The sequence below is a fragment of the Anabrus simplex genome, chromosome 3 (assembly GCF_040414725.1).
Source record: "Anabrus simplex isolate iqAnaSimp1 chromosome 3, ASM4041472v1, whole genome shotgun sequence".
In the NCBI taxonomy this organism is placed as follows: domain Eukaryota; kingdom Metazoa; phylum Arthropoda; class Insecta; order Orthoptera; family Tettigoniidae; genus Anabrus; species Anabrus simplex.
In genome coordinates, this window is record NC_090267.1 from 302225181 (window position 1) to 302249313 (window position 24133).

Genomic DNA, 24133 nt, shown 5'->3' on the forward strand with positions numbered 1-24133 from the left:
TCTGAACCTTTGGCTGAATGGTGAGCGTAGTGACCTTCGGTTCAGAGGGCTCCAGGTTGGATTCCTGGTCGGTCTGGGGATTTTAGCCGAAACTGGTTAATTTGTCTGGTTCGAGGATGGACATTTCATTTTGTTTTCATACACGTAGTCATCCATATACAACAAATGACACTACCAACTGCCGCAGAAACACGCAGTAATGAATGTATCTCTTCACATGATCTGGCGTCGGCAAAGGCTGTACTTAATCCAAATATAGTGCCGACTCATTTAATTATGAAAATGCCAGTAAGAAGAAACATGAAGATCTGCTTCTCATTCCTAAACGATGTGCACTGACTATAAATGGTTTTTGATGCTTTATTTAGAGGTCAGTCTGCTCAGGAGTGCTGGTGTTCGAGCTCGGGGCTCCCAGCTGAGTCGAGTATTGCTTCCTGTGTCAGAATTCTCACTTTGACGTTTCCTATCCGATCGCTTGGTCAGTTTTTGTCTTCTCCTGACCCCGACAGTGTTAGATTTGCAAGGCCTTGGGAGTTTCCGATTTTCAACCATCCGTCATTGCATTCGTGACATGCTGGGTTCGAGCCCTACTGTCGGCATCTCTGAGGATTGTTGTCCCTGGTTTCTCCATGTTTATCACACCAAGCATCGGTAAATGCTGCGGCTGTACAATTAAGGCCACGGTTGCTTCCTTGGTGAAGCTCTCATTCTTCGAGGGATCAGATCACGTTTTTCCCCTTTGATTAGAGTCGAGAGAGAAGTGTTTATTTATTCGTTGTCATTCTTCATTTTCTTCCTCTTAAACTGATAATCACCACCTCTAACAGTAGAGACTAGAAGAATCTTACTCCTCAAAATCCTTTAAGGCCTCTCATGTATGTAAAATAATGTCACTTACCATCTTACCGCCATCTTCAGGTGCCTGTAGTAGCTCATTTCATTATCGTTCGTATCTGACGGTATAATTTAAACTGAACTCCTCGAGCGTGTTCTGAGCGAGTTGGCCGTGTGGTTAGGGGCGCGCAGCTGTCAGCTTGCATTCGGGAGATAGTGGATTTGAAACCTCACAGTTGACAGCCCTGAATACCGTTTTCCGCGTTTTCTCATTTTCACACCAGGCATATGCTGGGGCTGTATCTTACGTAAGACCTCGGCCGCTTCCTTCCCACTCCTAGACGTTCTCTAACCCATCGTTGCCATAAGACCTATCTGTGTCGGTGTGACGTAAAGCCAATTGTTAAAAGAAAAAGTCCTGAGCGAATTGGTCGCGCATTTCGGGTTTTGTAACTGTTAACTTGCATTCGTGAGATGGTGGATTCGAACTCTACTGTTCACAGTCCTGAAGATGGCTTTTCGTGGTTTCTCCATTTTCACACCAAGCAAATACTGGGGTTGTATCTGAAGGCCACGGTCATTCCTTTCCTATCCTATTCCTTAGGCACTGTAAGATCTCTCTCGGTCCGTGCGACGTACATGCAATAGCAGAACATATGCTGAATTCGTATCTATGCAGGCTTTTCTTCGATATCCTTGATTTCATAAAATAACGACCCTTATCAAATCACAGAAATCACAGTTTGACTCCCGAAATTCCGGGATGTACACACGTAATACACTGCATTTTATTTTTTTGGGGTGGGGAGTTAAACCAGGGAAGGGAACGAGAAACAGTCGAACTTCAATCAATCAGTCAATACTGATCTGCATTTAGGGCAGTCGCCCAGGTGGCAGATTCCCTATCTGTTGCTTTCCTAGCCTTTTCCTAAATGATTTCAAAGAAATTGGAAATTTATTGAACGTCTCCCTTGGTAAGTTATTGATAAGTGATTGGTAAGTTGTTGATGCATAGGCCTACCTACTTATTCCTTCAATTTAGGAGTAATAATGTTGAAAACATTTGAATAACGTGACCTAGAGATGGCCTTCTGACCCCAACTTGGCAGGTTCGATCCTGGCTCAGTCCGGTGGTATTTGAAGTTGCTCAAATACGTCAGCCTCGTGTCGATATATTTACTGGCACGTAAAAAAACTCCTACGGGACTCAATTCCGGCACCTCGGCGTCTCTGAAAATCGTCAAAGTAGTTAGTGTGACGTAAAGCAATTATTATTATTATTATTATTATTATTATTATTATTATTATTATTATTATTATTATTATTATTATTATTAAATTGACAAATGCGCATCGATGGTCCAATTCTACGAACTTGAAGGTCCTGAAAAGGACTACACATCTCCTTCTTGTTTGCTCTTTGACCGAGAGGTCGTTTCCGACAGTTCGGTTTCATCTTATCACTGTTGATTTCTTAGCACCACCCGCGGGACACGTGTAGGGCAGTTATAGTATTGTACGGAGTTGTGAATACGCACATTTATCCTGAACTATATGCATGTGTGTACATAGATTCATCATACGATAAATAAATAATAATAAACAATTATTAAATAGAGGCACAAACTACATTATCCTAACGGGATTTTAACCTGGTCCCTTTAACAGTCGGTCTTCATGAGGGCTGGTCTCTTAATAGGGGTGGTCTCTCAGACAGGTTTCACTGTATTAAAAAAGTATATGTGATTGTTGGAACTATGAGATACTCTATTTTCAATCGAGATAAATAGGCCCTGATTTTATTCCACTCCTCTCTCCGACCACCGGGCAAGCATTTCTTTTGTCTAATCTCTTTCAAAGGAGCACTTCTCAGTGAAATTTGGTGGAGTAGACCTATAACATGTACGAAAGAAGACTTATACCACTTATACCACTTGCGTTCACATGGAAAAAGTAGAACTGCTCCTCACTGTGTTTTTCTTTTAAATAGTTGGCATGGTCTGCTTATCCGTCTGAAAGAACCGTGACTAAAAAGTCCACCTTAGAAATATCTGCTCACATTGTGGTAGATATTACGGTTTCAAGAGGAATTCCAAATAGAGTTCAATCAATCAATCAATCAATCAATCAATCAATCAATCAATCAATCAATCAATCAATCAATCAATCAATCAATCAATCAATCAATCAATCAATCAATCAATCAATCAATCAATCAATCAATCAATCAATCAATCAATCAATCAATCAATCAATCAATCAATCAATCACTTAATCAATCAATCAATCAATCAATCAATCAATCAATCAATCAATCAATCAATCAATCAATCAACACTGATCTGCATTTAGGGCAGTCGCCCAGGTGGAAGAGTCCCTATCTGTTGTTTTCCTAGCCTTTTCTTAAATGATTTCAAAGAAATTGGAAATTTATTGAATATCTCCCTTGGTAAGTTATTCCAATCCCCAACTACCCTTCCTATAAATTAATATTTGCCCCAATTTGTCCCCTTGAATTCCAACTTTATATTGTGATCTTTCCTATTTTTAAAGACGCCACTCAAACTTATTCGTCTACTAATGTCATTCCACGCCATCTCTCCGCTGACAGCTCGGAACATACCACTTAGTCAAGCAGCTCGCCTTCTTTCTCCCAGTTGTTCCTAGCCCAAACTTTGCAACATTTTTGTATCGCTACTTTTTTTTCCGAAATCACCCAGAACAAATCAAGCTGCTTTTCTTTGGATTTTTTCCAGTTCTTGAATCAGGTAATCCTGGTAAGGGTCCCATAAACTGGGACCATAATCTAGTTGGGGTCTTACCAGAGACTTATATGCCCTCTTCTTTACATCCTTACTACAACCGCTAAACACCCTCCTAACCATGTGCAGAGATCTGTACCCTTTATTTACAATCCCATATAAGTGATTTCCCCAATGAAGATCATTCCTTATATTAACACCTAGATACTCACAATGATCCACAAAAGGAACTTTCACCCCATCAACGCAGTAATTAAAACTGAGCGGATTTTTCCTATTTGTCAAACTCACAACCTGACTTTTAACCCCGTTCATCAACATACCATTGCCTGCTGTCCATCTCACAACATTATCAAGGTCACGTTGGAGTTGCTCACAATCTTATAATTTATTACTCTCTACAGAATAACATCATCTGCAAAAAGCCTTACCTCTGATTCCACTTCTTTACTCATATCATTTACTAGCAAGATACCCGTGCTTCGCTACGGTATTATACTGAAATTTAGAATTGAATGCTTATTGTTTTATATATAATCCGCCGAAATTCGCGATCTGACTCGTTTTCTGAGAGAATCCGCCAAAATTCCTGATCTGACTCGTTTTCTAATAGATTATGGCAAGTTTCCTCCCATTTTTCAATCTTTCTTTCCAGCAATCGATTTCGTACTTCCCGTGCTAAGTCCAGGTATTCCACCTGGTCAGTTGGGTCCATAATCTTTGCCATCTTTTCCTATAAGCATTTTTAATATGGGTCAAATCCTTCAGGAGATCCAGCGTGGTGTCGTCTTGGGTGCCTTGGCGATACTGAACCCGCGGCCAGACTGCATTCTTAGTCATTACCCATCCAGGAACCGTTTTCAGCGCTTTCCGCACATTTGACGACGGTCCAGAACATTATGATTATTATTATTATTATTATTATTATTATTATTATTATTATTATTATTATTATTATTATTATTATTATTATTATTATTATTATTATTATTATTATTATTATATTTATTATAGATGTTGTGGACCCCACAGCAAGATGCAAGACCGCTACTTGGCGGTAAATTACATCTGCTGCCATTGTCATTGTTGAAAATGTGACCAACACCATTGTCGCGCGTAGGCAAGTGTGCTGGATTTCTGGCCATACGAATGACATACTTCCGTGCATTATTGACCTTATTATGGAGGTGAAAAATTGGATGGTCAATCTCATTCCTATCGTTTATTTCAAATGTGTTTAAATTTTTATTTATATGCCAGGAGAATCTACTGTAATCTAAGAACGTTCTCCGAAGGAAAAGATGGCTCTTGAAAACGAACCCAGGAAAGATTAAAAATGATCGGTTTATGATCAGAATAAGTACATAGAAAATCTACAGCCTGTTTCCAGTCATTCGACAGGGTCAGGAATGGAATGAATAAAGCCCCCATATAGCGGCGAAAATAGGAATTGTGCCGGCAGCCGAAACCTGTCGCACTCCTCTGGGGCAATGATTAATGGATGACAAATGAAATGAAATTATATTGGACAGTGTTGTTGGAGTGAATTATGACAGGGAAAACCGGAGTATCTGGAGAAAAACCTGTCCCGCCTTTGTTTTGTCCAGCACGAATGCCACATGGAGAGACCGAGATTTGAACCACGGAACCCAGCTGTGAGAGGCCGGCGCGCTGCCGCCTGAGCAACGGAGGCTCCTTATAAATACATTATGAACAGTAAAATCAATTGGTCTCACCTCATTTTACACCCCACCGCCGTTAAGTTTATTTAGCCAACCCCCCCCCCCCCCAAAAGAACCTAAAAGATGGCGTGTTTCTTTATGTTAAAGGAGATTCCAAACACTAATGTTCACGTCTATTACCTTCAGTTTTGAGATTAAAATAATGCACTTTTTTCACTTTCACTCTACTCCCCCAGCCCCCAAGTAAATTTCCGGCAAAACGTACTTATTTCTTTAATAGTAAAGGATCTTCTAATTACCAATTATCATGACTGTAACTCTGTAACTTCTTCAGTTTTTGATTTATGTGTGCTCATGAATTGAATTCATCTCCTTTTCACTCCCGCCTCCAAGATGATTTGCCCCCCAAAACGCGTTTTTCTTTGTTTTTAAAGGAGATCGAAATACCAATTTTCACGTCTGTAGGCCCTAACAACTTTAGTTTTTATAGATGCAAGTATTCTCATACAATTAAGTCAATTAATTTTTCAATTCTTTCACCCCCACCCCTTCATTGGATTTTCCGAGAATACGTATTTCTTTACTTTTAAAGCAGATTCCAAATATCAAATTTTACGTCTGTAACATCTTCATTTTTGAGATAACAGTAGCCTCATTAAAAGAATTCAACACCCTTTTCAGTCGCTTTACCCACCCCCTCCACCCAAGGGGTATTTCTGAAAACTAAAAATACACGTTCCTTTATTTTTAATAGAGATAAAAAATACCATTTTTCACTTCTGTAACATGTTCAGGTTTTTTTGAGATACACTGTATATCTCGTTTTAAAATTTCACCCCCTTTTTAGTTCCCCTTAAGAGGTGTTTCCATAAACAAATCACCTATGTTTCTTTACATTTACAGGAGATTCCAAATACCACTTTTTACGTCTGTATCATTCTATGTTTCTCAGATATTCTGTAGATATAGTCTTTCAAAAACTTCACCCCTATATGTCACTCCTGTTTAATCGCCATTAATTGGCATTTCCAAAAAAATACGTGTTTCTTTATTTTCAAAGAAGATCCCATATACAAATTTTCAGTTCTGTAATATCTTCAGTTTCTGAGATGTATGTATCCTCATTAAAGGCATTCAACCCATTATTCACCATTTTACACCCCTCCTATTCGGATTTACAGAAAACAAAAAATACGTGTTCCTTTATTTTTAAAGGAGATTCTAAATATCAATTTTTACATGTGTAAACTTTTCAATTTTTGAAATATATGTACACTCATTTTAAAAATTCACCCCCTTTTCCCCCTCCCATTAATTGGATTTTCCAAAAACAAAAAAGTACGTGTTTCTTTATTTTTAAAAGAGATCAAAAGTACCAGTTTTCAGGTCTGTAATATCTACATTTTCTGAGATATAAGTACCGGTATCCTGATTAAAAGCATTCAACCCCTTTTTCACCCTTTTAAACCCGTCCTATTGGGATTTTCTGAAAACAAAAAAATACCTGTTTCTTTATTTTTAATGATGATTCTAAATACCAATTCTTACATCTGTAAACTTTCAAAGTTTTGAGATATAGATACACTCATTTGAAAAATTCACCCCCTTTTCACCCCCCGATTAATTGGATTTTCCAAAAACAAAAAATACTTGTTTCTTTATTATTAAAGGAGATCCAAAAGACCAATTTTCAGGTTTATAATATCTTCAGTTTCTGAGATATAAGTATCCTCATTAAATGCATTCAACCCATTTTTGACCCCTTTCCACCCCTCCTATTGGGATTTTTCGAAAACAAAAAAAATTCGTGTTTGTTTATTCTTAATAAAGATTCTAAATACCAATTTTTACATCTGTAAACTTTCAAAGTTTTCAGATATAAAAACACTCATTTTAAAAATTCACCCCCCTTTTCTCCCTCCCATTAATTGGATTTTCCAAAAACAAAAAATACGTGTTTCTTTATTTAAAAAAAATCAAAAGTACCAATTTTCAGGTCTGTAACATCTACAGTTTCTGATATATAAGTACCGGTATCCTGATTAAACGCATTCAACCCCTTTTTCACCCTTTTCCACCCGTCCTTTTGGGATTTTCTGAAAACCAAAAAAATACGTCTTTCCTTATTTTTAAAGAAGACTTTAAATACCAATTTTTACATTTGTAAACTTTTAAAGTTTTGAGATATAGATACACTCATTTTAAAATTTCACCTCCCTTTTCACCCCCTTAGCAACGGAATATCCAAATATCCTCTCTTAGCGAGCACCTTCATCTTAATATGAATGTATCCCCAAAATTTAATTTCATTATGTCCAGTAGTTTTGGCTCGGCGATGATGAATCAGTCAGTCAGTCAGTCAGTCAGTCAGTCAGGACAAGCTATTTTGTTTTTGCTAGGGGCTTTACGTCGCACCGACACAGAACAAGCTATTTTATAAGAACACATAAAGGTCCAATAATACTGCCCTGAGGAATTCCCCTCCTAATTATTACATGTTCAGATAAAGCTTCGCCTACTCTAATTCTCTGTTTTCTAGAAATATAGCAACCCATTCAGTCACTCTTTAGTCTAGTCCAATAGCACTCATTTTTGCCAGTACTCTCCCATCATCCACCCTGTCATATGCTTTAGACAGGTCAATCGCAATACAGTCCATTTGACCTCCTGAATCCAAGATATCTGCTATATCTTGCTGGAATCCTACAAGTTGAGCTTCAGTGGAATAACCTTTCCTGAAACAGAACTGCCTTCTATCGAGCCAATTATTATTTTCACAAACATGTCTAATATAATCAGAAAGAATGCCTTCCCAAAGCTTACATGCAACGCATGTCAAATTTACTGGCCTGTAATTTTCAGCTTTATGTCTATCACCCTTTCCTTTATACACAGGGGCTAATATAGCAACCCGCCATTCATTAGGTATAGCTCCTTCAAGCAAACAATAATCAAATAAGTACTTCATATAGGGTACTATATTCCAACCCATCGTCATTTGTATATTCCCAGAAATCTTATCAATTCCAGCCGCTTTTCTAGTTTTCAACTTTTGTATCTTATTGTAAATGTCATTGTTATCATACACTGACAGACAGAGTAAATGCAACACCAAGAAGGAGTGGTCAGAACTTTATGCCAATTGCAGGGTAGACTGACGTCACTGAGGTATGCTCATGATGTGAAATGCGCCGCTGTGCTGCGCACGTAGCGAACGATAAATGGGACACGGCGTTGGCGAATGGCCCACTTCGTACCGTGATTTCTCAGCCGACAGTCATTGTAGAACCTGTTGTCTTGTGCCACAGGACACGTGTATAGCTAAGAATGCCAGGCCGCCGTCAACGGAGGCATTTCCAGCAGACAGACGACTTTACGAGGGGTATGGTGATCGGGCTGAGAAGGGCAGGTTGGTCGCTTCGTCAAATCGCAGCCGATACCCATAGGGATGTGTCCACGGTGCAGCGCCTGTGGCGAAGATGGTTGGCGCAGGGACATGTGGCACGTGCGAGGGGTCCAGACGCAGCCCGAGTGACGTCAGCACGCGAGGATCGGCGCATCCGCCGCCAAGCGGTGGCAGCCCCGCACGCCACGTCAACCGCCATTCTTCAGCATGTGCAAGACACCCTGGCTGTTCCAATATCGACCAGAACAATTTCCCGTCGATGGGTTGAAGGAGGCCTGCACTCCCGGCGTCCGCTCAGAAGACTACCATTGACTCCACAGCATAGACGTGCACGCCTGGCATGGTGCCGGGCTAGAGCGACTTGGATGAGGGAATGGCGGAACGTCGAGTTCTCCGATGAGTCACGCTTATGTTCTGTCAGTGATAGTCACCGCAGACGCGTGTGGCGTCGGCGTGGAGAAAGGTCAAATCCGGCCGTAACTGTGGAGCGCCCTACCGCTAGACAACGCGGCATCATGGTTTGGGGCGCTATTGCGTATGATTCCACGTCACCTCTAGTGCGTATTCAAGGCACGTTAAATGCCCACCGCTACGTGCAGCATGTGCTGCGGCCGGTGGCACTCCCGTACCTTCAGGGGCTGCCCAATGCTCTGTTTCAGCAGGATAATGCCCGCCCACACACTGCTCACATCTCCCAACAGGCTCTACGAGGTGTACAGGTGCTTCCGTGGCCAGCATACTCTCCGGATCTCTCACCAATCGAACACGTGTGGGATCTCATTGGACGCCGTTTGCAAACTCTGCCCCAGCCTCGTACGGACGACCAACTGTGGCAAATGGTTGACAGAGAATGGAGAACCATCCCTCAGGACACCATCCGCACTCTTATTGACTCTGTACCTCGACGTGTTTCTGCGTGCATCGCCGCTCGCGGTGGTCCTACATCCTACTGAGTCGATGCCGTGCGCATTGTGTAACCTGCATATCGGTTTGAAATAAACATCAAATATTCGTCCGTGCCGTCTCTGTTTTTTCCCCAACTTTCATCCCTTTCGAACCACTCCTTCTTGGTGTTGCATTTGCTCTGTCAGTCAGTGTATGCAAATTTTAATATTTCTTTAGCATTAGTCTCCTCCTCTATCTGGACATTATCCTTGTAACCAACAATCTTTACATACTGCTGACTGAATATTTCTGCCTTTTGAAGATCCTCACATACACACTCCCCCTGTTCATTAATTATTCCTGTAATGTCCTTCTTGGAACCTGTTTCTGCCTTGATATACTTATATAAACCCTTCCATTTTTCGCTAAAATTTTTGTATGACTGCCAATTATGCTTGCCATCATGTTATCCTTAGCTGCCCTCTTTGCTAAGTCACCATCCTCTCTTAACATTAAGATTCACATGTTACAAAGGAGAATTATTACTTCCTCCGTGATTACAAAGCACAATGCATAACAAATATATTATTTTTAGAGACATTCTTGAAAAAAATGGTAGGGCCGTCGAACGAACATCGGTGTCTTTGAAGATGTCATTACCACGATGAGGCAGTTTATGGTTATCAAACATCAACTTACATGGGCCAACCACGTCACTTCTGGTTTGGGGGTTGGGTGTTTGTGTTTGTCTCAACACACACCTCTTCATATACACATAAAACTCCACAGAAACACGCAATGATGAATACATCTGTTCGCACAGGGTTAGCATCAAAACGGGGTCAAGTCCACATGCGCGACACAGTTCGCGCCTCAGGGTGTGGGAAAAGCGATGGAAGAAGAAGAAGAAGAAGAAGGAGAAGAAGAAATATTGAATTATCTGTCGTAGTAATGACTTCAGTGTAATCCTCTGTGGGTTGGGGCGGTAGAATACATCCATGGTATTCCCTGCCTGTTGTAAAGCACGACTAAAAGGGGACTTTGGCGCTTTCATTTTGGGAGTGTTGTTTGGCGACCATGAATCCCCTAGCTGAGTATAATATTGCATCCAATTACTTGTGCCAGTCTTCTCGCTTTGACCAATACTATCCGACCTTTCTCAGACAACTCTTATTGTTTTTCGAACCGGACTGTGTTAGATTTGCGAAGCTGAGGGAGTAATCATTTTCATGCCCTTCGTGGAACTTCCCTTGGTGATACCTTCATTCTTCGAAGTGTCAGATATCTTCCATTTTCCTCCTAATTAGTGTTAGTAGAGGTTGGCTACCTAGTTGTACTTCATCTTAAAATAATAATCACCACCATCACTACCATGAATTCAGTCTGTTAACGGGAAATGCAGTTATAGACATTTATAGAGCCCGAATAAACTTCAAAGATGGAAGCGTAGTATTATTATTTTGATCTTGGGTTTATTTCGTACGTCCAGTTTACATAATCAATTTGCTATAGGTTAGAGTAACCAGTCTATGACAAAAGACGGAAGTGTCGATATAAAATAAATATTATTGTTCCTTAGATTGAAGTATGCTTTATCGCGACCCGAACTGACTAGGATAGTGTTTCACTTACTTGTGGCAGTCATGTCTTCCGTATTTCCTATCCAACTCGTTTTGTCTTCATTACCGATAGTTTTAGGTATGGCACTTCCCTTCCTTTCGCTGATAACCTCATACTTCAAGAAGGAAGTTTCACCTTCGGTTATTGTTATGAACAACTGCTTATTTCTTTTGTTTATTTATTTAAGATCACTACTATCACTACTCGATTGACATTTAATTCTATCCACTTTCACTCACTTAAAACCTTGTCAAGAACATTATGGAACATTCAGAATGTTAAATTCTGTTGGGAATTAAAGCCGTATCTGTTCAGAAACTGAAACCTTCTTTATCAACTTGGAGAAATTGAGACAAACCTCACATTTGAAGATAACTCCACTACAGTAATACTGAAATTTTGATAGCATGTATTTCACGCTTGTTTTACTACGTGTACAAATGTATATATTTTGTCTTAGAACGAATGTATTTTTTTAAGTTGTTAATCCACAGTCTTCTCTTCTATGTGTTAAAATATAATATTCAAAGACAAGAAATGAGGAACGACTCTTATATCTCATATTATCCCCTGAACACTCCAATGGGAAAAGTACAAGTATACTTACCTCAAGTTGAAGTTGGCAGCGAGTGCATTTCTCAGGTATAAACTTGTGAACGATTGAAATGCTTATGGTGGTACAAGATAAAGGAATTGGTAGTATGTGTTGGGTTTTAAAGTATTCACAGTATGTATAAACAGGTATTCCTCTAACTGAAAATAGTTGCTCCGTCGCTACCAAAGTTTTGCTCCATCACTACGAAACTTTCACCACGCGGAACGACTGCCCTTTGTTTATTTCTCGCGGAGGACGTACTCGAGCGGTTCACAAGGCTGCCAATCTGTTCACTTAGGAACTAAGCCCCAGGTCAGAGCCGCGAAGACTGGACAAGACCATTCGTCTGGATAGGTTAGGGTAGGGCATGGACAAGACCATAGGTCTAAATGGGTTATGGTAGGATCTGGACAATACCATTGGTCTGGATGGGTTAGGTTAGGGCCTGGACAAGCCTATTGGTCTCGATAGATTAGGGTAGAGCTTGGACTTGACAAATGGTCTGGATAGGTTATGGTAGGGCCTGAACAAGATCAGTGGTATGGGGACAAACAAAGGGGGTCTGGGGGCGTAAGCCCCTAGGTTAGAGCCGCAAAGAGGCCTTGGGCCTCTAATTTCCTGCGGGAATACCATTGGTCTGGACTGAATAGGGTAGGGCCTGGACAATACCATTAGTCTACATTGGTATAACGCATTCTATGTAGGCTAGTGGTGGAAAGTGAATTATAGACTCCTTTCGTATTTTTTTTTCCTGATAGAGATTGCAGCGCATTCTATGTGGGCTAATGGTGGAAAGGAGAATTCAAGTTCCTTCCGTACTTCCTGACAGAGACAAGTTCCTTCTACTTCCTCCTTCATGACGCAGATTGTCCTAAGGCGATAAGAGTGCATTATCTTTAGCCTAGGGCGAAAGCACAGCATTCTATGTGATCTACTTCAGTGCATTCGATTTTCTTCCTTCTCATGTTCGATTTACTTGTGCTTTTCTTCTACCTGGGTTGGTAACGGAATTTCATTACCATTAATGACGGGAATGGCTTCACGTGCCACTTTACGTTGGCCAATAGGAATGTGAGTAGCTAGTTCAGCAATGAAAATGGGGTGTAATGCTCTTCATTAGGTTATAAAAGTAAATGTACATCTGGGGGTGCGATGGTCGGGTCCTGTACATCGCAATAAACACATCACTCCTCCGACACTCATTTAATTAATTTCTACTTCCCTACAATTTCAGAAACATGTGGGCATGAAGTGTCAACTTTCCCCAAGAACTATTGAATCGAAGAAACGAGACTTGATTTGATAAACCTACTGGTAACAAAAGTAATATTATAACAATGATTGATTTTATAAATGGAGCTCTTTAGTGTTTTATAACATAAATTGACCCATTTTGACCCAAAAAATAATTAAAACAAAAATTCATATTGATAACACATACCAGAATGTAAATTTCCTGACAAGTTTCTTTACTTACGTAATAATAATTAACAAATAATGTCTGCGCGGTAACCTCAAAAAGTAACATATTGGACCAAGTCGTGATGTATCTACTGCAGCGATATCCTTCTGTACCTCTGATCATGCGGGATCACTTTTTATAACATGGGCTGAGGTAGAGGATACCTTGAAAAACGCAGAAAACTAAGTTCGATGGATATGATGAAGTGAATGCAGATATGATACAAGCTGCTGGGGTGAATGGAATGTAGTGGCTATATAGAGTATTGAACATCATATTGCGAGAGAATATGATCCCAGATGACTGGTCTAATTGTGCGATAGTGCCTCTATTTAAGAAACGAAACAGTAAATGTGAGAAATTCCGGGGAATAATACTTCTCTTCCATAGTTTAAAGTTTCTAGAAAAATAATATAGAAGAGACTGCGAAACCTTGTAGGGAGAGTTAGAGGAAGAATAATGATTTTTAGATAAGAAAGGAACCTCTCTGCGGTGTTCATATGCAATTTATTTATTTATATCGTGTCAGAAACAAAGTTACATACAAGAGATGTACAAAAATGTCTATAGAAAATAAAAATAAATTGTGCATCAAAGGTCCATACTATGGTGCACCAGAAATTAGCAACGTCGAGTGAATTCCTTGTCGCCTCAAGCAGCTCTTTCTCAGTACATGTGGCAGGACAAAGACGACAATCTAGTAGATGGGCCGTAGTCTGTACTACACCGCAGTCACACAAATCAGAATCCACAGAATATCCCCGCTTGTGCAATTTGGTCTTGCAGTACTCCATATGTTCAGCTGGTAATTCTTCACAAGGTGTTTTTCATCGTCTAAGATGCTCAACCCTAGCTCACCACAAAGTGAGTCTTGCGTGCTGTTGTGTTCCTTCAAGTTTCTGTGTGGTCTTCAAGAAACATTTTAGCTTGATCTTAACCGTGATGGTGCTAGTTGATGTCCATACAGTGGATGAGCTTGGGATTTTAATGATTTGGTCTTCTCCTTACGGGTTGTTACCTCACGTTGGATATCAGGGGGTGCGATGCCTGCAAGACTGTACAGTTTCTTCTCGCGGTTTAGGTCTAAGACAACCTGTAATGATGCGACACGTTTCTTTGATTGCCACGTCTACTTCTTTGGTATGGCAAAATCTGTACCATACTGCTGCCGAGTAACATAATGCTAGTGCTGAGGTTCTCACTGTGTCTGCCTGTGCTTCCCAGGTTATTCCAGTCAGCTTCCGTACCACATTATTCCTGGCAGCCACTTTGTTTTTGGTGTTCATACAATGTTTCCTCTAAGAAAGTGTGCGATCTAAAGTAATCCCAAGATAGTTTGGGGTCTCACAATGTGACAGCTTGATCCCTCTGAATGTGATGTTCAGGTATCTAGCGGCCTGTTTACTCTTCAAATGGAAAACACAAGTTTGAGTTTTTGCAGGATTTAGCGTCAATTGATTATTCCTGTAATATGTGGTAAGATCTTTCAAGGAGCTGGTTAAAGCCATCTCACTATCTTCAAAACTGTCAGCTTGAGCAGTAAGAACAACGTCGTCAGCAGAGATGAAACTCAGTGTTCCTTTGGGTAATGATTGATCATTTGTGTAGATGTTAAAAAGGGCTGGCGTAAGTACACTACCTTGAGGTAATCAATTTTTCTGCATTCTCCTCTTGCTTCTCTTTCCCTGGAATTTTACAAAGAAAGGTTTATGATCATACAGGTAAGCTGATAGTCATGTGCGATTTCTTAGAGTTTTATCACAAGGAGATTATATTTGACAGTGTCATAGCCTGCGAAGATATCGATAAAAACAGCACCTGTTATCTTCCGCCTTTCAAAACAATCTTCGATTTATTGAGTTAATTTGAGGACATGTGATGTGCAACTCTTACCTTCCCTGAAACCTGCTTGTTGAGGAATGAGACAAGGTTCGATTTTGTCCATCATTCTTTGAAGGATGAGTATTTAGAGCAGCTTATAGAGATGCCATAGTAATGAAATAGGCCTATATTCATCGGATCATTCTTGTCTTTACCAGGCTTAACGATGGCCGTTGCCCAGGAGACACCCGAAAGTACAATCTCAAAGCTTTCCTCTAAACGTTTGGTATCTTGAGTGACTGGACGCAGTTGTTCATTAACTGCAAGACCCAAAGCTTCGTAGTAGGACCAAAGTTTCTAATTTGTTCAATTCGTATGCCATCAACGCCACCTGCCTTGCCAATTTTGAATTTATTCAAAACATTTTTGAGTTCAGGAGAAGTTAAAAGGTTGGGAAAGATTGTAACTCTCCAGCACCTGTTGGCGTATCAACGGCTTCTTTATTATCTTAAAAGAGTTAGTTGGTTTACCATTAGTAGCACCTGATATGCAATTTGATCTGCTTTGATACTGGCTTGCGTTTTTGACTGGGTAGGATCGTTAGCAACACTTCGGAGAAGCCTCCAATCTTTCTGGTCACTCCTGTGCATATTGTATTCTGATAGCAACTTCATCAATTGCTCCCACTTTGCCTCAGAGATGGAAGCAATAACGCTGTCTGCTGCACAACTGGTTTCTTCTCGAAAAGGGTTTTGTTGATGGAGTTTATGGTGTTCATCTAGTAAGGCAGATATTTCAGATGTTATTCCTGGCAGGTAGTTAGTTTATTCTGAATCCTCTAAGAATTGATGCCCTTGAGCAGGTTTTCACTAAATCAACAAAGGAGTCGTAATTCTGGATCTACACTTCGTACCTTCTCGTCTAACAAGTTAGATAATTTTGTCCACCCTGCCTTTTTGAAGTTGTATCGGCGTTTGAAATTCACTTCTTGTGGCCTTATGATAGGAAAAAATCGACACATTATCCGTTTGTGTTGGGTATTTGAAATCGGTGGACATACAGATTATGAACCACGGTTTCACCAACAAACAGAAGATCTGGATAATATCCTCTTTGCCATCTTCCGCTGTTGAAAGAGGAAGGGAGTTTGCTATAATGGATTAGAGAAAGTTTGTAAGTTTCAGTCCAAGAAAGAACTTCTTCTCCATTTTTATTATCTTTGCTGTATCCCCAAATATGACTACGGCTATTAAAATCTCCAATAATGATGGATGCCTTGTTACAGTTTTGTAAGTTCTGAGAAGGAGTAAAACAAAAAATCTGCTGCAGGGGGCTTTTATTTAGAGGTGACTACACAGCTATTGAGTTCTAAAGAGATGATCTCGATATTATTGCCATCTCTTTGAAATGCACTGTCAACATGGAGCTCGAGTTTTACAAAAATGGCACTGCCATATTGAGCATGGGGTCTTTCGGTAACAAGTTTCATTCCAGGTATTTTAGGACGTCTCTGATGTGTATCTCTATGGGTTTCTTGAATACACAATACATCGCACTTCTTGTTTCGACATAAATCATGTAGTAATTGTTCTTTGCACGATGTTAATAATAGATATTACATCTAAGATTGGCTCTAAAAAGTATCGTGTGAGAGAATCAGCCGTCTTGGTAATGTCCTAGTCCGTTGCCCAGGAGACACTCGGAAGTACAATCTCAAAGTGATGTGCAACCTCCGTGGAGGCTTCTCTTATGTCCTCCCCTCGTATGGAGTGAGAGCGTATGCCACTCTTGATGGTCATTCGTCCGTCGGATGGAGACATTAAGCTTTGAGCAGACCCGTTGCTGCTATTCGACAGGAGTAGGCTATGTTTCGGCGCCAGGTTTCAACTCCTCCCTTCCTACTACCACATATTACGTCATCTAAATTAATTCCTCTGATGAAACTGACGTCAGAAAGGGCATCCAGTTGTAAAACTTCGCTACGAAGATACCCGACCACGCTGGGAAATGGGACAAGGGTTGGACAAACATACAGTAGGCTAAGAATAAACACCTACAAGAAAAAAGAAGAGAAAATATTTTTCTACTTTTAGATATTACAATGTCATATGTACGAATAGGTGATGGAGGGAATAGGTGGTTCACTATAAGAAAGAGAGTACAGCAAGTAAGATACACAAGTGTTCAGACGTGCGTTGATGCTCATGAAGAATAGAATACACAGTTTATTGATAGAGATGATCTTAATAGCGGCAAACATTTTTCTGCGTAACATTGTTTTAAGCACCTTACATCAATTGCTGTACTTCTACAAAACCTTAGGTTGTCTGAAATAATGTATCAGCCGTCAGCCACTCATGTTTCAGTTATGTTCGATAGGGGAGAGATCTGCCGTTCCTGAAGAGGTGGCGTTACCGTTTAGAAAGTCCGCGTTTAGTAATGCTCGTAGTACTCGTAGTGGTGGTGACTAAACTTACACTTTCTTCTAACGGTTTAACGTTACCCTAACACCCATAGGTTTTCCGTGACGCCTGGATGGAAGATAGATAGGACTGCGTGGGAAGATAGCCATGGCCTTCATTAAGGTACGGCCTGAGCGTTTTCCTGATATAGAAATGAGAAACCATGGAAATAATCTTCAGGAGTATCGTCGATAGGGCTCGAACCCGCTATATTCCGATTGGAAATTAACAGCCATACGACCAGTACCGTGTAGCCAACACAATCGTGCGTGCAGTGTGCATTCAGTTTCCGAAACCGAATTAGAGCAATCCTGAATAAAGTTTCGAACATAAATGTATTCATGATCTTCCTTTTTCCCCCGCTTGTACATTTCTGTCTTCATTGTTAACGCTTCTCCTTGTGAGTGGTTGGTATTTCTCCTAGATTTCTCCCGAGTCTGGTATTTCTTTCACTTTATCAGGATCCTCTTTCCTATCTGATATCAATTGTTCTTTTCCGACCTGGACGTTATTAGGTTTCCGATGCCTGGGAAGTTTTTCATTTATATGTCTTTCGTGGCCCATCCCTTTCTTTTGCCGATATCCTCATTCTTCGATAACCTTCGAAGTGTCGGACCTCTTTAATTTGCCTCTGGTCAACGTTAAGAGAGGACGGTTACCCAATTGTACTTCCTCTTAAAGCAGAAATCACCGGGCGAGTTGGCCGTGCGCGTAGAGGCACGCGGCTGTGAGCTTGCATCCGGGAGATAGTAGGTTCGAATCCCACTATCGGCAGCCCTGAAAATGGTTTTCCGTGGTTTCCCATTTTCACACCAGGCAAATGCTGGGGCTGTACCTTAATTAAGGCCACGGCCGCTTCCTTCCAACTCCTTGTCCTTTCCTATCCCATCGTCGCCATAAGACCTATCTGTGTCGGTGCGACGTAAAGCCCCTAGCAAAAAAAAAAAAAAAAAAAAAAAAAGCAGAAATCACCACCACCACTTCGCCTGTCGTCCTTCCTGTCCGATCTCCCTTCATCGCAACATTTCCCCCTGTGGGTGGGGGCGGTAGAATAACACCCACGGTATCCTCTGCCTGTCGTAAGAGGCGACTAAAAGGGGCCCCAGTGGCTCTGAAATTAGGAGCGTGGGTTGGCGACCACGGGGCCCTTAGCTGAGCCCTGGCATTGCTTCCACTTACTTGTGCCAGGCTCCTCCCTTTCATCTACCCTATCCGACCTCCCTTGGTCAACTCTTGTTCTTTTCCGACCCCGACGCAATTAGGTTTGCGAGGGCTAGGGAGTCTTTCATTTTCACGCCCTTCGTGGCCCTTACCTTTCTTTGGCCGATTTCTTCATTTTTCGAAGTGTCGGATCCCTTCCATTTTTCTCTCTGATTAGTGTTATATAGAGGATGGTTGCCTAGTTGTACTTCCTCTTAAAACAATAATCACCACCACCACCATCATCGTAACATTCTCTTCCCACTTCGTCGTAATTAGTTAGTTGAAAATTCTTCTTCTGTCTCCTTCAGTTGAAAATATGAGTGACTGTCCAGGTTAATCATCCACCAACACAATTATAATACTTAATAATACTTAACCCATGTCAATAATGTTAAAAATGATTGGCTTCTTGGCTTAATGGCCTTCGGTTCAGAGGGTACTGAGTTCGATTCCTGACCTTGTTAGGAGTTTAACCGCGCCTGGTTAATTTCTCTCTCTTGGAGACTGAGTAATGTATTTGTCCCAATACACTTGTCTTCATATACATATGATACGCAACACTACCAACTACCACAGAAACATGCAATAGTGAATATATCCCGACTTAGCTACTTAGGAAGGGCATCTGGCGGTGAAAGAGGGATAAACACAAATGCACGACACAGAATGTGAGAGAAGAGACCAAGAAAGAAGAAGAAGAAGAAGAAATGTAATCATTAAAGGTGATTTCATTTCCCTGAAATTTTATAAAAGTTCATTGTTTAATCTTGGCAAAGGAAATGATTGCGTACGAACAGTGTACAGGTACAAACTTCACACGCTTATCAGCCTATGATATCAAAATACTTGTAGTGAAACTTGTATCTTATCTTTTTACACTAAGTAAACGTCTTAAGAGATCTCAGAATTTTCCTGTTATAGATTATATGAGTATCTCTTTGCAGTTCTGAGAATAACTTCTGTAACAGTTCGTTATCTGAATGCAGATACCATGTTTATTTTCCTGTAGATGGATTAAGGTGACTAAGTTCACCATCAAGACAAGATCTAATGACGACATAGAGATGAACGACGAAGAATGAATGTCCTGGCTCAATGATTTTCTCAAAACCACTGAACAAAATGTCAGTATTTCGAGGGCCTGAAACAAAGTTGCCAAACTGATAGCCTACGTCGGTGAGACCTGATATGGCACAAAGACAAGGAATATCTATTTGTGAATTACTAATGAAAAAAAAGACCTCTGGGTCTACTAGATAGTATTTCATCATTAACTTACATTATTTATCTTAATACGTAGATTTTCACGGCCACTACATGACATAATAATATTTAATTTGGGAATGGTCGCGCAATGTTAATAATTTGCTGACGCGTTGGCCAAACATGTAGGAAGGTAGCAACGAGGGTTAAGGAACATCTCAGGCCTTACGTCTTTGCCAGCTAGAGAAGTCTGCTTTTGCAGAAGTTGCCATGCAAAATGACTATCAATTCATTTTTGATGCAACTTCTGTCATTTATAAAGAGAAATATTTTATACCTAGAATCATTCGTGAGGCGATAGAAGTTTCTAAACACCCGAATAATTTTAACAAAGGTGACGGCTATATACTGAGTAGATCATGGTTACCCTGCATAGTTAACTCGTCTACATCTTTCTCCTTGATTCTGGAGGCCCCGGAATTAACTATATTTTTAACAGGGCCTTTCTGTCTTTAGCTTAGTTACTATGGAGTGACAGTTGCCAATACATTATTTGTTATTACCCTGAAGACGATCGTGGTAGCAGGATCGAAACGCGTCAGCAAATTATTGGCATTGCGCGACCTGATATCCCCAAATTAAATATTATGATATTATTTAATTTCCAAATTTAAGACACCTAGTTTTGTAGTTATAGGTTATAATGTATGTATGTTCAGTCCGTCAGCGATGCCGCTGGTGGGATTCTCAACAGCTCTGCTATCAGCTGTCATAGATGGCCTAGGCATCACTGAAGAGGCGTACTAGGGAAATGAGGAGTGAGGTAGTTTCCCGTTGCTTTCCTCGCCGAGCCAGAGTTGCTATTACATATCAGTCTGCCGAGCCCACTGAAATTCATACACCAACCGACCCTATGAGCAACATTTTCACACCATTCATAGCAAGGACTGGCTGCATAAGGATTGGCATTACTAGCATCGCTCATACTTCAGTCACTTTCATAGTGTCAAAGCCAAGGATAAGACAGAGACAGGTCTATGAAAGTAACAAAATTGCTCTAGCCTATACCAGAAGACATAGTGCACTTTAAACACTAGGTCCTGCCAGCAGAGGCATGTAGGTTACAATACCAAACATAAAAAGCTTGAAGGAGATATAGCCTATCCAGGGACTTCACCTTCGAAGACGACTCCTGCCCAGCAAGATGATCTTGAGTTACTGGAGTTTCATGTTGTCAGCGTAACAACGTCCTTGAACGTATTGCTTGGTTTCATGACCGGCTTCACTACCTCTTATATCAAGTGCTCCTCAGTTTTCGAAACCGACTTTCAGTCTATTAGGCCTGTTACGTACATTTAGTACGTGTTGAAGAGATGTAAAGTACAGAACAAAAATGGCCATCCAGACACCAGTGGGATCCGAACCCACAACCTCCCGATTCCGCGTCGGTTGCTCTACCAATTGAGCTATGGTGGCCCAGGCCATCCTTGTTCAGTTGGAAAGGATCTGAGCTACAGGTCTGGTACTACCATCACACTGTAGAGGGCGTTTAAGTTGCCCGTTGAGGGCCAAGTCAATGAATATTGAATTTTTACGACCGCATTGTAATCGAAACTGACTTTCAACCTATTAGGTCGTGTGACGTACATTTAGTACGTGTTGAAGGGATGTTAAAGGAGGTTGTGGGTTCGGATCCCACTGGTGTCTGGTTGGCCATTTTTGTTTTTGTTTTAACATCTCTTCAACACATACTAAATGTACGTAACACGACTAATAGGTTGAATGTCGGTTTCGATTACAATGCGGTCGTGAAAATTCAATATTCATTGCTCCTCAGTTTGTCTCATGAGGCTGAGTGAACCCCGTTACAGTCCTCAGTTCAGAGTTAAAATCCTTGATTGACTGGAAATCGAACTCGGGACGTTGTAATTACTGTTTTAAGAGTAAGTACAACTGGGCAATTACGCCTCTTGATACTAATAAGAGAAAAACATGGTGTTGAATTCCCTTTGGAAAAAACAAATTATCATAAATAAATGAAATTCAAATTGATGACGATTCATTTATTTCTACCTAACGCTTTTTTTGAAAGACGTCTGTATAAAATTTTGTGTCGGCAAGTGTAGGATTCAGTACATCGAAAGGGTAAAACTGACTCAGGACCTATGAGACTACCACGAATGAAATAATCTGTTTTTAGAGCATATGATGTAATGGGGCCTCTTTGACAAGAGAACTTTCTATATGTCTCTCAGCCATGGCCATCCATTAATAGTTCACATCATAGCCTGTAATGCCCCATCTATCATCTGTACTCTAACGTCCCTCTTTGATAATTCATGGGCGGGATAAAATCCACAATCAAATGATTAAATATTTGAGTGACCGGTATCTCAAGGACATCCTCACCCTATTCAACAGAATATGAAGTGGGGGAGTATTTCCATCTCAATGGCGTGAGTGAATTGTGATACCAGTTCCTAAGCCAGGTAAAATCCAAAACTTCTGTGTAGTTATAGGCCAATTTGCCTTACAAATGGCCTTTGTAAGCTATTTGAAAGGGTGATTAACCGGCGTCTTGCTTGGGTCATGGAAAAAGGCCTATTGTCTAACTACCAATGTGGTTTTCGCTCTCATCGGTCTGCCACTGACCTCCGGAAGGAACAGCTAGTCGCCGTGTTTTTTGACTTGGAGAAAGCTTACGATACTACCTGGTGATATGGGATTCTCTCCACACTACACCAGTGGGGATTTCGGGGAAATTTGCCAACGTTTATTATTTCATGTCCCTCCGGCTCTTTAGAGTCCGAGTAGGGAACGAATTCTCTCAATATTACCTTCAAGGAAATGGACTACCTTAGGGATCTCTACTGAGTATCACGCTATTCGCAATCGCCATCAACGGCAAAGTTGCCCCTGCTGGGCGCGCAATCGTCCCATCGCTGTGCGTAGACGATTTAGCTCTACATTACACCTCCGGAAGGGTGGCGTTTGCTGAGAAACAGCTACAGCAAGCTATAAACCGAGTCGACAGATGGGGCCCTGCAACATGGTTTTAGTTTTTCAGCGGCGAAAACCTCAGTTGTACACTTCTGTCGACATCGGCTTGTGCATCCTTAACCAGAGCTCCGCTTGCGAAACCGTGTCTTAGCAGTGGTAGACACCTGCAGATTCCTTGGCCTCCATTTTGATAAGAGACTAACGTGGCAACTGCACATCCGCCAGCTGAAGGTTGCCTGCATGAAGAAACTTAAGTAATATTAAAGTCTTTGGACTTAACATGCTTAAGTTTCTCAGCGGCACTTCGTGGGAGGCTGTACGTGCGGTGCTGTTACGTTTATATACGGCGACGGGCCTCTCCCGAATGGACCATGGTAATGCGGCTTATGGCTCAGCATCAAAATATACGCTGAGACTTTTAGACAGTGTTCACCATAGTGGAGATAGGTTGGCAACGGGAGCTTTCTGTAGTAGCCCCATGTCTAGCCTGCTAGCTGAAGCTGGAGTTCCATCTTTACGAATAAGGAGGCAATAGTTACTTCTCACGTACGCTGCCAAAATTCGTGAAATGCCGCTACATCCAAGCTGTCAATGGATCTTTAGTATCCAATGGCACCCGAGGTACTAAGACCGGCCAAATGCCACACGGCCGGACGGGTTTCGAATTGATAGCTTGTGTAGTGATTTAAATATAGATATCGGTGGTTGTCTTGAACAGACTTTTAGCGAGGTACCTCCGGGTTACTTCCGCAACCGGATATACGTCTAGATCTACTCCGTGAACCCAAGGTGAACACGGATTCCTTCGTTTATCGGAGGTATTTTCCAAGACTTCGTTCACCAGTGTCCTGCTGCGAGACATATCTTCACGGATGGTTCTAAAATCGGAGATAGTGTTGCTTGCTCTCTCGTCACCAATGATATGAGCACGAAGACCTCGCTTCCTAGTGTAAGTAGCGTGTATTCTGCGGAGCTTTACGCCATCTTAGAAGCTCTGCAGTTTGCACTGGGTGACGAAAGAGACCACTTTCTTATGTGTACGGACTCGTTAAGCTCTCTGCAGTCTATTGAAACCTGTTTCTCGCATCACCCGCTGGTGCAGAAGATTCATGACCTTCTAACCGCGTTAAGTGATGCTGGCACCAGAATCACTTTCGTGTGGATTCCAGCGACGTTGGGATTGCGGGAAATGAACTTT

The 24133-nt window shown here is 41.1% G+C and overlaps 1 non-coding gene across 1 annotated transcript; it reads right to left on the reverse strand.

Moving 5' to 3' along the window:
• Positions 1–21338: 21338 nt before the first annotated feature.
• Positions 21339–21412, reverse strand: TRNAP-CGG (transfer RNA proline (anticodon CGG)). Its single transcript has one exon. It is a non-coding gene; the product is annotated as a tRNA-Pro (tRNA).
• Between the last annotated feature and the right edge of the window lie 2721 nt (positions 21413–24133).